General features: G+C 29.3%; 1 protein-coding gene across 1 annotated transcript in view; it reads right to left on the minus strand.

Annotated features, from left to right (window-relative positions):
* Positions 1-14088, minus strand: part of ANAPC4 (anaphase promoting complex subunit 4) — a 176951-nt gene that overhangs the window by 38437 nt on the left and 124426 nt on the right. The gene's annotated exons all lie outside the window — the stretch shown is intronic.

Raw genomic sequence — 14088 nt, forward strand, 5'->3', positions numbered from 1 at the left:
TCTGTTCTGTCTAATGCTAAATGTTCAAATGCCTTTGAAATATCAAGCAGTAAAGTCCCGATATATTTGGGGGCTGTGTTCCTGAAAATGGCTGCAGATACCAAAACCGCACATATCAAATACTTATGAACCGCGGATCGGTGTTAACCGCATAACTGAATTTTTCCGCACACACAGTGTATCGAATTTTGGTGGAAATATGTTAACCACATAACTCTAAATCTGTAGAAAATGAACATGCATGTACTGTATAATCGAGACCAAACTGTATTTGGATTGCCGATGAGAAGAGCAAGAAGTTTTTAAACAAATTTAATTCACAACTAGATATCTACGATCACAAAGCGATCGCCAACGGTATATGCCTCCCTTACTCGACGTGATCGCCCGCGTCTTACCCTTGGCCCACGATCCAATGATGGTCATGTTTTTGTCGGACCACCTTAACCTTCAACATTTAGGGATAGAGTGTAAATTAAGAAAATATGTCCCCATCGACAAAAATCAACGTCATGAAAATTATTTTGATCAAAAAACAAAAAGGGGGAAAAAAAAAGTTATGATCAAAAAAGGTGTTTTTTGTTAATTAGGTCACAATCTGATAAAAAAAAGTATGCCAAGGGCATGAATAAAATATCAGGTGCACAACTTCAGTGCAGGTAAGTAGGGTAAGAATACTGATTCTGGCTCACTTTTCCCCATGTAAATGAATGGGGGATTTTCAGCGATTCATAATTTTTTTCCCTAAAAATAAATCCCCTTTTTATCCCAAGGTATATTTATTTGTCTCCCCTTTTAACTTGGAGGTTGAACCTCATTGAATTGAACAGCTCACTCATTGAACCTATAAAGATTTGTTCATTCTCAAATTCCTTCAATAGTTTAATTTTCTTTGCACAATAATCCCCATCTAAAATATTGACAAACAAAACATTTGAATCTTTATATTTTTTAAGATACCCCTTTTGTGCCATTACGAAATGATAAACTTCTCTTAATGCTCTCATCTGGCCACCTCCTGAGCCACATATCATTTTGAGATTATAGTAAATTGTTTTTTCATTGTTCAATTGATAACCATCAAAGTTTTCAGTCCATTCAAGGATATTCATTTTTTTCTTTACATCCTCTAACTTACTAGTTTTTAAATTAATTCGCTTATTTGTTTTATTTACCTTTGTTTTAGTTATTTTTTCAATAAGACTTATTTGATATTTTTCACATTCATTATGTTTTCCATTTATATACCAAGACTGAGATTTTCTCCACTCTTTAGTTTGATTAATACTTGGTTTAACCATTTATATATTGTGAAAAACGCGGCGGTAGCCCTTAAAAAACCCTAACCCATCTTCCCATCGTTAAAACATAATCTATTTTATACACTCTATCATACAATATCCATATGGAACACAATCTATTCCATTATCTAAAATAAATCTCTTATCATCAAAGGCTCCTAATGCCTTTTTATTTACTTCTTCACTATATATGTTATGTTTATAACTTCTTATTGTATTCATTTTCCTATATTCTTCTTTCTTATTCATCAAACAATTATAATAATTTCTAAAAGTTATTGATTTCTTTATTACATATTTCTTTATTCCCTTTAACCTCTTATCAATCTGTTCACCATACTTATAAGCATATGCCTTTGCTCTCAATCCAATAAACTCACTCATTACTTTTCCACCCAACTCATCCTTAAACTTTACCAATAACCTTTTCATTCTTTTGGGAAAATAACTCACTCTTCTTGCTGAAATTACTTGTATCATATACTCCAATATTTTTCTTCATATCTTCATAAACATCATCAGTTTTTATATCTAGGATAAAACTATCAGTATCCATATACAACAATGAAACATTTTCACCATACTCTTTCTTTAAGTCATTATACAAATAATCATACATCAATATCTTTGATAAATCAAGAACTACTGTTCCAATATAAATTGGTTTATCCATTACAATACTTTCCTTTTTCATATGAATTGCAGAAAAGTTCTCTGAAAAAACCTCTTCTCTCTCAAAACTTGGTTTATTTATCAATCTCGAAGCTTCTTTCCAAGATGTTGCGAATCTAATGTTTTGTCTGTTTCTAACATTTTCCATAGTCTTTCCAAATACAGCATTATTCATTAATTTATAAAAGTCCCCTTCAAATTTTACTTTTGTATTTGCTCTCATATCTGTATTAAATTGAATATACTTTTTCACCCAAGGACTTTGTTTAAATTTTAAAACTCTATGAATTTTAACTACTCTCAATCCTTCTCTCAAAAACTGTTTTAAGCTTCTCTGATGCAAAACATATCCCTCTTTATCATAGAATGTTGTTAATAACTTTTCTGTTGATTTACCTTTAATATTAAAACTTTTATGATAATCACTTAACCATTCTTTCTTTGGAGTTTCTTTCTCACATGCAAAAGGAAGATCTTTATGCTTATTATGAAGATCACTGGGTACCTCAAAACAACTTCAAAATAATAACCTTCTTCTTCGTCATTCAATTCCTCTTGAGAAGAAATAACAATATTCATCAAAGCCTTTTCATAATCCTTTTCTTCCACCCACTCCTAATTTACCATAAGGCAGAGATTGAGACATTGCCCATCCATACAAATTATTAGCATCAAAATACATCAAATAATTACTATCTTTTTCACTATCATAATTTGGAAGATATTTATTATTTGCTTTAGCATATCTTTTTGAACATACTTGTGATATTCCACCTCTCTTGGACTTCTCAATCATCAAAAGCATATCCACATCACTGATTAAATCTATATCTTGTTTTGTCATTTTCAACATTGCACTCCAAGCTAAACCAGGAGCTGTGAAATAGTGGGCAGGATCTAATCCATAACAATTTTTATTATGACAGAGTGTTCTAAAAGCCTCAAACACATCAGCTAACAATAAAACATCTGTTTTTAGATATAAATCGTGATATTCTCCAAGGTTCTTTATCTTAAATATTTTCCATATTTCTTGTGCGTGTTTATATTCCTTATCACTTATCTCTTCTTCATAAAGGTTATTATAGAAACTTTCTTTTGAAGGAAGTTGTGTTTCTTTAAATCTCATAAATGAATCCATATAATCATAAGGATAAATTACCTTACTTGTAGAATTTTCTCTTTACTTTGAATTTCATTCCTTGTTTGAATTTCCTCTCTCGTAAGAATTCCTTCTTTAATCAGAATTTCATCTTTAATCAGAATTTCCTCTTTAGTTCGAATTTTCTTTATAATTAGAATTTCATCTTCAGTTAGAATTTCTTCATTAATTACAGTTTCCTCTTTACTTTGAATTCTCTCTTTAATCTGAATTTCCTCTTTAGTGAGAATTTCCTCTTTTGGAAAGAATGAATTAAGATTTGGAAAAGAGTCCATGGAGCTTAGATTTGATGCGAGGTAGGCTAGTGGTGTTCCCATAAACTTGTAAGAATCTAAAAACCTAATACGAGTTAAAGGTTTTGTGAATATCATTTTTGAAAATGAAATATACTTTTGACTTGTGTTTGTTATAGCAGAAATATTCCCTGGTGTTTTTGAAAGTTCATTTATAAATAGATGTGTATCATAGTTGGCGCTGTTGTGAAGAAAGACTGGAATAAAAGAAGGTAATTTATAATTAAGATTACAACAGGAATGAGCGGGACCTCTATATTTACCAGTAAGATGACAATGGTCTCTAACTTTAGACTCCTTAATTTCCCCCTCACAAATATGGCAGATATTGTTCATTCTAAATTCTAATTTTTCTTCTTTGGTTAATTTCATCGGTTCATTTGTTTCTTTCATTAATTTAGTGAGTCTTATACAATCCTTTTCTAATCGTTTTACAAACTCTTGTGAAGCATTTTTTTCCACGATAATGTTCAAGTTTGTTATACTTTTCTCCAACAGATGATTTGATATAATAACAGAAACCACAAGGAATATGTTTTTGATATTTATTTGTATATGGTTCTTTTGGATTAGGAGAAGCAGTATTTATCTTTTTAAGGATACATTCAAAATCAGCGTATATCACAAATGGGTGCATGATAGATTTATTATAATCTTCAAAATAAATCTTTTCACCAGGTTTAGGCATTGTAATTACAGCTGATTTATGATTACTACAATATTTTTGAATGTTGTTCTAATCGTTCTTTTTGTATGAAATGAATTAAGACATCGCTTACAAGGATATATTTTGTTTGCTGTTCTGAATACCTGAGAAGAGATTAATCTTGATAAATTATTGATGTATGTGTAATGTGAATTCTTTCCAACACTAAAATATAAAAGGTCAATGTGTGTTTCTTCATTTTTATAGTTGTTTGAAATTTTTAATATTTGAACTTTGTTTGTATCCGTTAATCCATATACCATTAATAGAAAGATTATTCTTTTTCTCAAATTTAGGAATATCTGTTAATGGCATTGGGAATTTAAAATCTTTAATGTCCAAGGTATTCTCATATTTCATATATTGTTTTACTCTTTCTGAATTACATTTTGGTGGATGTAAGTGAGCAAGTACAGACCAGAGGAAACATTTATTATCATTGTTCTTTAATATTAACTGCCTTCTTTAGTTTTATTTCTTTTGGTAATTCAATATAAGAAGAAGCTTTAAGAGGGTTTGATTTTTAGAATGTGTATATCTAAAAGATGATTTTTTTTAATATTGAATCCACTTCCTACCACTGTATTATCAACATCCTCCTCTTGTCTTGATAGTTCTTCATAAACCCCACTATTCAAAAAATCTTGAAATGATGTTATAAAATGAAGATCTGTTCTCATATAAGGAGTTTGTTCTTCATCTTGTCTTTTCATATTCATTTTCACTCCCATATAAAACTTTAAAGTTTTTATTTCTTTTTAATGTCTTTTTTAATAAATTTTTCAACATCGGGTTTCACTATTTCAATTGATTCAGCTATTGATGATGGACTGGGTTCTCCAAATTGAAAAAATCCTTATTTTTATATGCCCTTTAAATGCCTCATCAGTGTTTTTAATATAATAGTCTCCCTTTACTTTAAACTCATTTTCTTGTGTTTTTGTGATTGAAGATGTTGATTATAACTACTCTTCAAAACATCCTTTGAACAGATATCACAATGTTTTCTTTCCAACTCAAGAGGAGATATTTGATGGAATAGATTAAATGTGGGTTTGTTGGTTGCGAGGGGGTTTCTATAATGTTTATATTCGTGATTACAAACATCGCAGTACGTTGTATTCACCATATTTATAGAATAAAACTTTGCTTAAACTAAAATTTTCTTGATGAAAATTTCGTTTAATTTATAGGTGAATCTGTGCTTAAAAACATTTTATCCTCCAACTTTTTCACTTAATAAATACAATGTTTCAAGACACAAAAGACAAGTTTCAATCAATCTCTTCATCTGTTAAAGATACTGAGAAATATGTCAAGGATGTAAAATTGAACAAAGATAAATATAACAACTATTGGATAAAAACTATTATGGTAAATAATATGAGTTCTTCAATTTCCTTCAGTGGAAGGGCTTTTAGTATACCTGGTAGAACATCAATTAAAGTATCTCTAACAAAAGTTTCTCCTCTCCTTCTAGTAATATATTCAAAACTAGAAAAAGCAATGAAACAAGAAAAAGTATCAAAGAACAAAAACCTTATGGATGAAGCTTTAGAAAGAAAAGATAAGACCATCTGTAATATGCAAGGAGAAATTTGTATTTTTTTCAACAACCCTAAAGATGTAAACCTTGATGAAATAAAGGATGTTAATATATCAGGTGAAATGACATTTCGTTTCAATAGTAGTTAACGATAATTTTAAAATTACCTTTAATATAAAAAATGTTGTCGTTGAATCTGATAATGAAAAAAGTATATCGATATCGATGGTAATATACAACTGAAAGTATAGATGAATTTCAGTTTAAGTAAAGTTTTACTTTATAAATATGCTAGACTTTCCTGATTCTCCATATGACAAATTTGAGAATTGTCCTGCGTGTGAAAGACAGGGATTAAACACAGAGTCAAAAGCCTATAAACAATGTATATTCTGTGATTATCTTCTAATTAATGATAATAAAAATATAAAAAGGAAAATAATTCTTTTAGATTTACACCAAAAATGAATTACTTTACAAGATTGATTAGAGAAATGAATGTAAAGTATGAGGATGATAACACACCTTTCCTTACAAGGGAAGAAACTGAACGTATAAGAGAAATGTTCAAAGGATTGTTGTTGTATATTATTCATGGATGTAATTTTCAGGGAAATATCAACACAAGATATTGTATAAATAAAATAATGGATTATCTTGAAATTAAACCTGAACTTAGGATAAAATATAGAGTTTCTAAAAAAGCCAATAATAAATTAAATAACCTGTTTTTCAAATATATAAATGAATGATTTTTTACCTATTTGGGAAAATAAGATAAAATTTAACAACCATAAAAATCTCCCAAATTCATTAAGATGTCTCATAGTTGGTTCAAGTGGATGTGGAAAAACCTGCTTACTTTTAAAAATGCTCACTCCCAACTTTTTAGATTATGATAATTTAATAATTTTCACAAAGTCGAGTTTTCAACCAGAGTATCAACTACTCTCACAAGGTTTTAATGCTGGTCTTCAAAAAGAAGATATAATAGGTTTATTTAAACGTCAAAAAAACCTAAATGATTATAACATTGAAGATATAATTCAACTATTTTGTGATACACAGAGATGTAAAGAAATCAAATCTTATAACTTGTATTCTTAGTGATAATACGGATGATATACCGTCTCCCCAAGATTTGGATAAATCAAAAAAGAACCTCGTTATCTTTGATGATTGTGTTAATGAGAGAAACCAAACGGTAATGGACAGCTACTACACAAGAGGGAGACATTCTTCTTGTAATTGTATTTATCTTAGTCAATCGTACTTTCAACTTCCTCGCTGCTCCATCAGAAACAATGCTAATACTTTTATTTTATTCAAGTTAAATTCAATAGATATCAATAATTTTTGGAGAGATAATTGTTCTACATTATGTAGTAAAAAGAAATTTGAGGATTATATGAAGCACACGACTGAAAAATATAAATATATTGTTGTGAAACAAGATGAGATATTAAGGGATATATTTTTTGTTTTATAAACAATTACATATATAAATGACAACTATTATTATAAATCTTGTGGGTAAATCTGCTTCTGGAAAAAACTTTCATAAATCAAGGTTCTTGTGTAGTACAAATGAGAATATTGTAAATTTACTTAAAAAACACCCCGTGATACGCATTGTATCAACAACAACTAGAGCAATAAGACCTGGAGAAGTAAAAGGTGAAGATTATCACTATATTTCAGTGGAGGAACATATGCGATTGAGGAATGAAGGACAAATATTTGAGGAGGTTTCTCTTGGTACAACAAAATATTCACATTGTAAGAGTGAGTTAAAGAAACTAAAATCTGGTGGTGTTGGGATATTAGAAACTAATCCAGAAGGAACGAGACAAATTATTAAATATCTGAGCGGAGTGAAGATTTTATCATTCGGTTTTGATGTTGATTTCTCGTTTTGATGTTTCTCGGTTATATTAAATAAGGTATTATAAGTCTCCATGGACAATAAAGATGCCTCATATTCTTTTGTTGTGTCAAGTTGTAGTGGGTATGGGAATGAAGATGTGTGGTCGCTTGTTGTGAAATTAAAACTCAGGATTGTGCTTCTCATCTTATTTAATATGAGATAAAATGTCTTTATATTGAGATTTATTAATTATTTTCATGTTCATCAACTGGTCTAAAATGGCTGATGCTTCATTAAAACAATTGTTATTTCCAGCCTTCTTACTGCCGAACAACAATAACAGTCTATTAACTAATTGCGATGGGTCATTTGGAAGAAAACTAATACCTGAACCAAGGATACTTAAAGCCTGAATAATGTGTTTCTCCTTCTCATTCTTCCTACTTTTACCAGAAAGAATAACCTTATAATTTAGAGTGTTCAGCAAATCAATATATACTCTATCATCATTATTTTCCATATCCAATGGTTTATCAATATACTTTGATTCATCCCTCACAGTTGAACCTTGCCTTCCATCTTTTGTGAGAAGAAACATTAATCTCAGAGTTAGTTTAACAGGGGGTTGAGCAGAACTTAAGAACCTTAATTCATCATTAAATATCAATACCTTTTCTTGAACAAGATGAAATATTGCTGGTTGTTCTGTTGGAATGAGTCCTGCTTTGGTTTTTGAATCTGCTGAATATTCATTGTTTTGAACAGCATTCACAATATAATCAGGGGTTGATTAATCTCTTCCAGTTGTTGAAATAAACCTTCATCATGTTCTAATTCTCCAATATGCTCTAATTCTTCCTCCGTCATTTGACTGAAATCTTTTAACATTTGAAGCTTTCTAGGAGTATATTCTACTGTGGGAACTGTGGAAACATCTTTCATTTTTTCTTGGGAAGTTTTTAAAAGTGGTTTCAAAATTTCTCTTGTTTTCTTTCAAATGCTTCTTCGCCGTTAGTTTCTGTCTGCGTTTCTTCTTTATGTCTTCCTGTTGTTTTACAACTTTTGAAACCAACTCTTGATGTTCCTTAAATCTTCTTGCTCTTTCTTTTGTATCCATTTATTTATTGTAAAATATCATTTAATGAATTGTAAAGATCAACAGGGAAATTTTCCTTTTCTTCATCATTCAAGTAGATGTGTTCAAATAAATCCTTTTCTTTAAATATTTCATCAAATTCTTTATTAACATTAATGCGAGTTGTAATTTCTTCTTCACTAATCCTTGCATCTCTGCTTTTCATACGTTTGTGTTGAGTTTCTTCATCAACATCAAAACTGAATGATAAAATCTTCACTCCCCTCAGATATTTAATAATTTGTCTCGTTCCTTCTGGATTAGTTTCTAATATCCCAACACCACCAGATTTTAGTTTCTTTAACTCACTCTTACAATGTGAATATTTTGTTGTACCAAGAGAAACCTCCTCAAATATTTGTCCTTCATTCCTCAATCGCATATGTTCCTCCACTGAAATATAGTGATAATCTTCACCTTTTACTTCTCAGGTCTTATTGCTCTAGTTGTTGTTGATACAATGCGTATCACGGGGTGTTTTTAAGTAAATTTACAATATTCTCATTTGTACTACACAAGAACCTTGATTTATGAAAGTTTTTTCCAGAAGCAGATTTACCCACAAGATTTATAATAATAGTTGTCATTTATATATGTAATTGTTTATAAAACAAAAATATATCCCTTAATATCTCATCTTGTTTCACAACAATATATTTATATTTTTCAGTCGTGTGCTTCATATAATCCTCAAATTTCTTTTTACTACATAATGTAGAACAATTATCTCTCCAAAAATTATTGATATCTATTGAATTTAACTTGAATAAAATAAAAGTATTAGCATTGTTTCTGATGGAACGAATAGGAAGCTGAAAGTACGATTGACTAAGATAAATACAATTACAAGAAGAATCTCTCCCTCTTGTGTAGTAGCTGTCCATTACCGTTTGGTTTCTCTCATTAACACAATCATCAAAGATAACGAGGTTCTTTTTTGATTTATCCAAATCTTGGGGAGACGGTATATCATCCGTATTATCACTAAGAATACAAGTTATAAGATTTGATTTCTTTTTACATCTCTGTGTATCACAAAATAGTTGAATTATATCTTCAATGTTATAATCATTTAGGTTTTTTTGACGTTTAAATAAACCTATTATATCTTCTTTTTGAAGACCAGCATTAAAACCTTGTGAGAGTAGTTGATACTCTGGTTGAAAACTCGACTTTGTGAAAATTATTAAATTATCATAATCTAAAAAGTTGGGAGTGAGCATTTTTAAAAGTAAGCAGGTTTTTCCACATCCACTTGAACCAACTATGAGACATCTTAATGAATTTGGGAGATTTTTATGGTTGTTAAATTTTATCTTATTTTCCCAAATAGGTAAAAAATCATTCATTTATATATTTGAAAAACAGGTTATTTAATTTATTATTGGATGTTGTAGAAAGTCTATATTTTATCCTAAGTTCAGGTTTAATTTCAAGATAATCCATTATTTTATTTATACAATATCTTGTGTTGATATTTCCCTGAAAATTACATCCATGAATAATATACAACAACAATCCTTTGAACATTTCTCTTATACGTTCAGTTTCTTCCCTTGTAAGAAAAGGTGTGTTATCATCCTCATACTTTACATTCATTTCTCTAATCAATCTTGTAAAGTAATTCATTTTTGGTGTAAATCTAAAAGAATTATTTTCCTTTTTATATTTTTTATTATCATTAATTAGAAGATAATCACAGAATATACATTGTTTATAGGCTTTTGACTCTGTGTTTAATCCCTGTCTTTCACACGCAGGACAATTCTCAAATTTGTCATATGGAGAATCAGGAAAGTCTAGCATATTTATAAAGTAAAACTTTACTTAAACTGAAATTCATCTATACTTTCAGTTGTATATTACCATCGATATCGATATACTTTTTTCATTATCAGATTCAACGACAACATTTTTTACACTAAAGGGAATTTTAAAATTATCGTTAACTACTATTGAACGAAATGTCATTTCACCTGATATATTAACATCCTTTATTTCATCAAGATTTACATCTTTAGGGTTGTTGAAAAAAATACAAATTTCTCCTTGCATATTACAGATGGTCTTATCTTTTCTTTCTAAAGCTTCATCCATAAGGTTTTTGTTCTTTGATACTTTTTCTTGTTTCATTGCTTTTTCTAGTTTTGAATATATTACTAGAAGGAGAGGAGAAAGTTTTGTTAGATAATTTAATTGAAGTTCTACCAGGTATACTAAAAGCCCTTCCACTGAAGGAAATTGAAGAACTCATATTATTTACCATAATAGTTTTTATCCAATAGTTGTTATATTTATCTTTGTTCAATTTTACATCCTTGACATATTTCTCAGTATCTTTAACAGATGAAGAGATTGATTGAAACTTGTCTTTTGTGTCTTGAAACATTGTATTTATTAAGTGAAAAAGTTGGAGGATAAAATGTTTTTAAGCACAGATTCACCTATAAATTAAACGAAATTTTCATCAAGAAAATTTTAGTTTAAGCAAAGTTTTATTCTATAAATATGGTGAATACAACGTACTGCGATGTTTGTAATCACGAATATAAACATTATAGAAAACACCTCCGAACCAACAAACACACATTTAATCTATTTCATCAAATATCTCCTCTTGAGTTGGAAAGAAAACATTGTGATATCTGTTCAAAGGATGTTTTGAAGAGTAGTTATAATCAACATCTTCAATCACAAAAACACAAGAAAAATGAGTTTAATGTAAAGGAGACTATTATATTAAAAACACTGATGAGGCATTTAAAGGGCATATAAAAATAAGGATTTTTCAATTTGGAGAACCCAGTCCATCATCAATAGCTGAATCAATTGAAATAGTGAAACCCGATGTTGAAAAATTTATTAAAAAGACATTAAAAGAAATAAAAACTTTAAAGTTTTATATGGGAGTGAAAATGAATATGAAAAGACAAGATGAAGAACAAACTCCTTATATGAGAACAGATCTTCATTTTATAACATCATTTCAAGATTTTTTGAATAGTGGGGTTTATGAAGAACTATCAAGACAAGAGGAGGATGTTGATAATACAGTGGTAGGAAGTGGATTCAATATTAAAAAATCATCTTTTTAGATATACACATTCTAAAATCAAACCCTCTTAAAGCTTCTTCTTATATTGAATTACCAAAAGAAATAAAACTAAAGAAGGCAGTTGTTAATATTAAGAACAATGATAATAAATGTTTTCTCTGGTCTGTTCTTGCTCACTTACATCCACCAAAATGTAATTCAGAAAGAGTAAAACAATATATGAAATATGAGAATACCTTGGACATTAAAGATTTTAAATTCCCAATGCCATTAACAGATATTCCTAAATTTGAGAAAAGAATAATCTTTCTATTAATGTATATGGATTAACGGATACAAACAAAGTTCAAATATTAAAAATTTCAAACAACTATAAAAATGAAGAAACACACATTGACCTTTTATATTTTAGTGTTGGAAAGAATTCACATTACACATACATCAATAATTTATCAAGATTAATCTCTTCTCAGGTATTCAGAACAGCAAACAAAATATATCCTTGTAAGCGATGTCTTAATTCATTTCATACAAAAGAACGATTAGAACAACATTCAAAAATATTGTAGTAATCATAAATCAGCTGTAATTACAATGCCTAAACCTGGTGAAAAGATTTATTTTGAAGATTATAATAAATCTATCATGCACCCATTTGTGATATACGCTGATTTTGAATGTATCCTTAAAAAGATAAATACTGCTTCTCCTAATCCAAAAGAACCATATACAAATAAATATCAAAAACATATTCCTTGTGGTTTCTGTTATTATATCAAATCATCTGTTGGAGAAAAGTATAACAAACTTGAACATTATCGTGGAAAAAATGCTTCACAAGAGTTTGTAAAACGATTAGAAAAGGATTGTATAAGACTCACTAAATTAATGAAAGAAACAAATGAACCGATGAAATTAACCAAAGAAGAAAAATTAGAATTTAGAATGAACAATATCTGCCATATTTGTGAGGGGGGAAATTAAGGAGTCTAAAGTTAGAGACCATTGTCATCTTACTGGTAAATATAGAGGTCCTGCTCATTCCTGTTGTAATCTTAATTATAAATTACCTTCTTTTATTCCAGTCTTTCTTCACAACAGCGCCAACTATGATACACATCTATTTATAAATGAACTTTCAAAAACACCAGGGAATATTTCTGCTATAACAAACACAAGTCAAAAGTATATTTCATTTTCAAAAATGATATTCACAAAACCTTTAACTCGTATTAGGTTTTTAGATTCTTACAAGTTTATGGGAACACCACTAGCCTACCTCGCATCAAATCTAAGCTCCATGGACTCTTTTCCAAATCTTAATTCATTCTTTCCAAAAGAGGAAATTCTCACTAAAGAGGAAATTCAGATTAAAGAAGAGAATTCAAAGTAAAGAGGAAACTGTAATTAATGAAGAAATTCTAACTGAAGATGAAATTCTAATTATAAAGAAAATTCGAACTAAAGAGGAAATTCTGATTAAAGATGAAATTCTGATTAAAGAAGGAATTCTTACGAGAGAGGAAATTCAAACAAGGAATGAAATTCAAAGTAAAGAGAAAATTCTTACAAGTAAGGGAATTTATCCTTATGATTATATGGATTCATTTATGAGATTTAAAGAAACACAACTTCCTTCAAAAGAAAGTTTCTATAATAACCTTTATGAAGAAGAGATAAGTGATAAGGAATATAAACACGCACAAGAAATATGGAAAATATTTAAGATAAAGAACCTTGGAGAATATCACGATTTATATCTAAAAACAGATGTTTTATTGTTAGCTGATGTGTTTGAGGCTTTTAGAACACTCTGTCATAATAAAAATTGTTATGGATTAGATCCTGCCCACTATTTCACAGCTCCTGGTTTAGCTTGGAGTGCAATGTTGAAAATGACAAAACAAGATATAGATTTAATCAGTGATGTGGATATGCTTTTGATGATTGAGAAGTCCAAGAGAGGTGGAATATCACAAGTATGTTCAAAGATATGCTAAAGCAAATAATAAATATCTTCCAAATTATGATAGTGAAAAAGATAGTAATTATTTGATGTATTTTGATGCTAATAATTTGTATGGATGGGCAATGTCTCAATCTCTGCCTTATGGTAAATTAGAGTGGGTGGAAGAAAAGGATTATGAAAAGGCTTTGATGAATATTGTTATTTCTTCTCAAGAGGAATTGAATGACGAAGAAGAAGGTTATTATTTTGAAGTTGATTTGAGGTACCCGAGTGATCTTCATAATAAGCATAAAGATCTTCCTTTTGCATGTGAGAAAGAAACTCCAAAGAAAGAATGGTTAAGTGATTATCATAAAAGTTTTAATATTAAAGGTAAATCAAC

The sequence above is a fragment of the Eptatretus burgeri genome, chromosome 8 (assembly GCF_056783735.1).
Source record: "Eptatretus burgeri isolate ZD-2024b chromosome 8, Ebu_testis_v1, whole genome shotgun sequence".
Classification (NCBI taxonomy): Eukaryota; Metazoa; Chordata; class Myxini; order Myxiniformes; family Myxinidae; genus Eptatretus; species Eptatretus burgeri.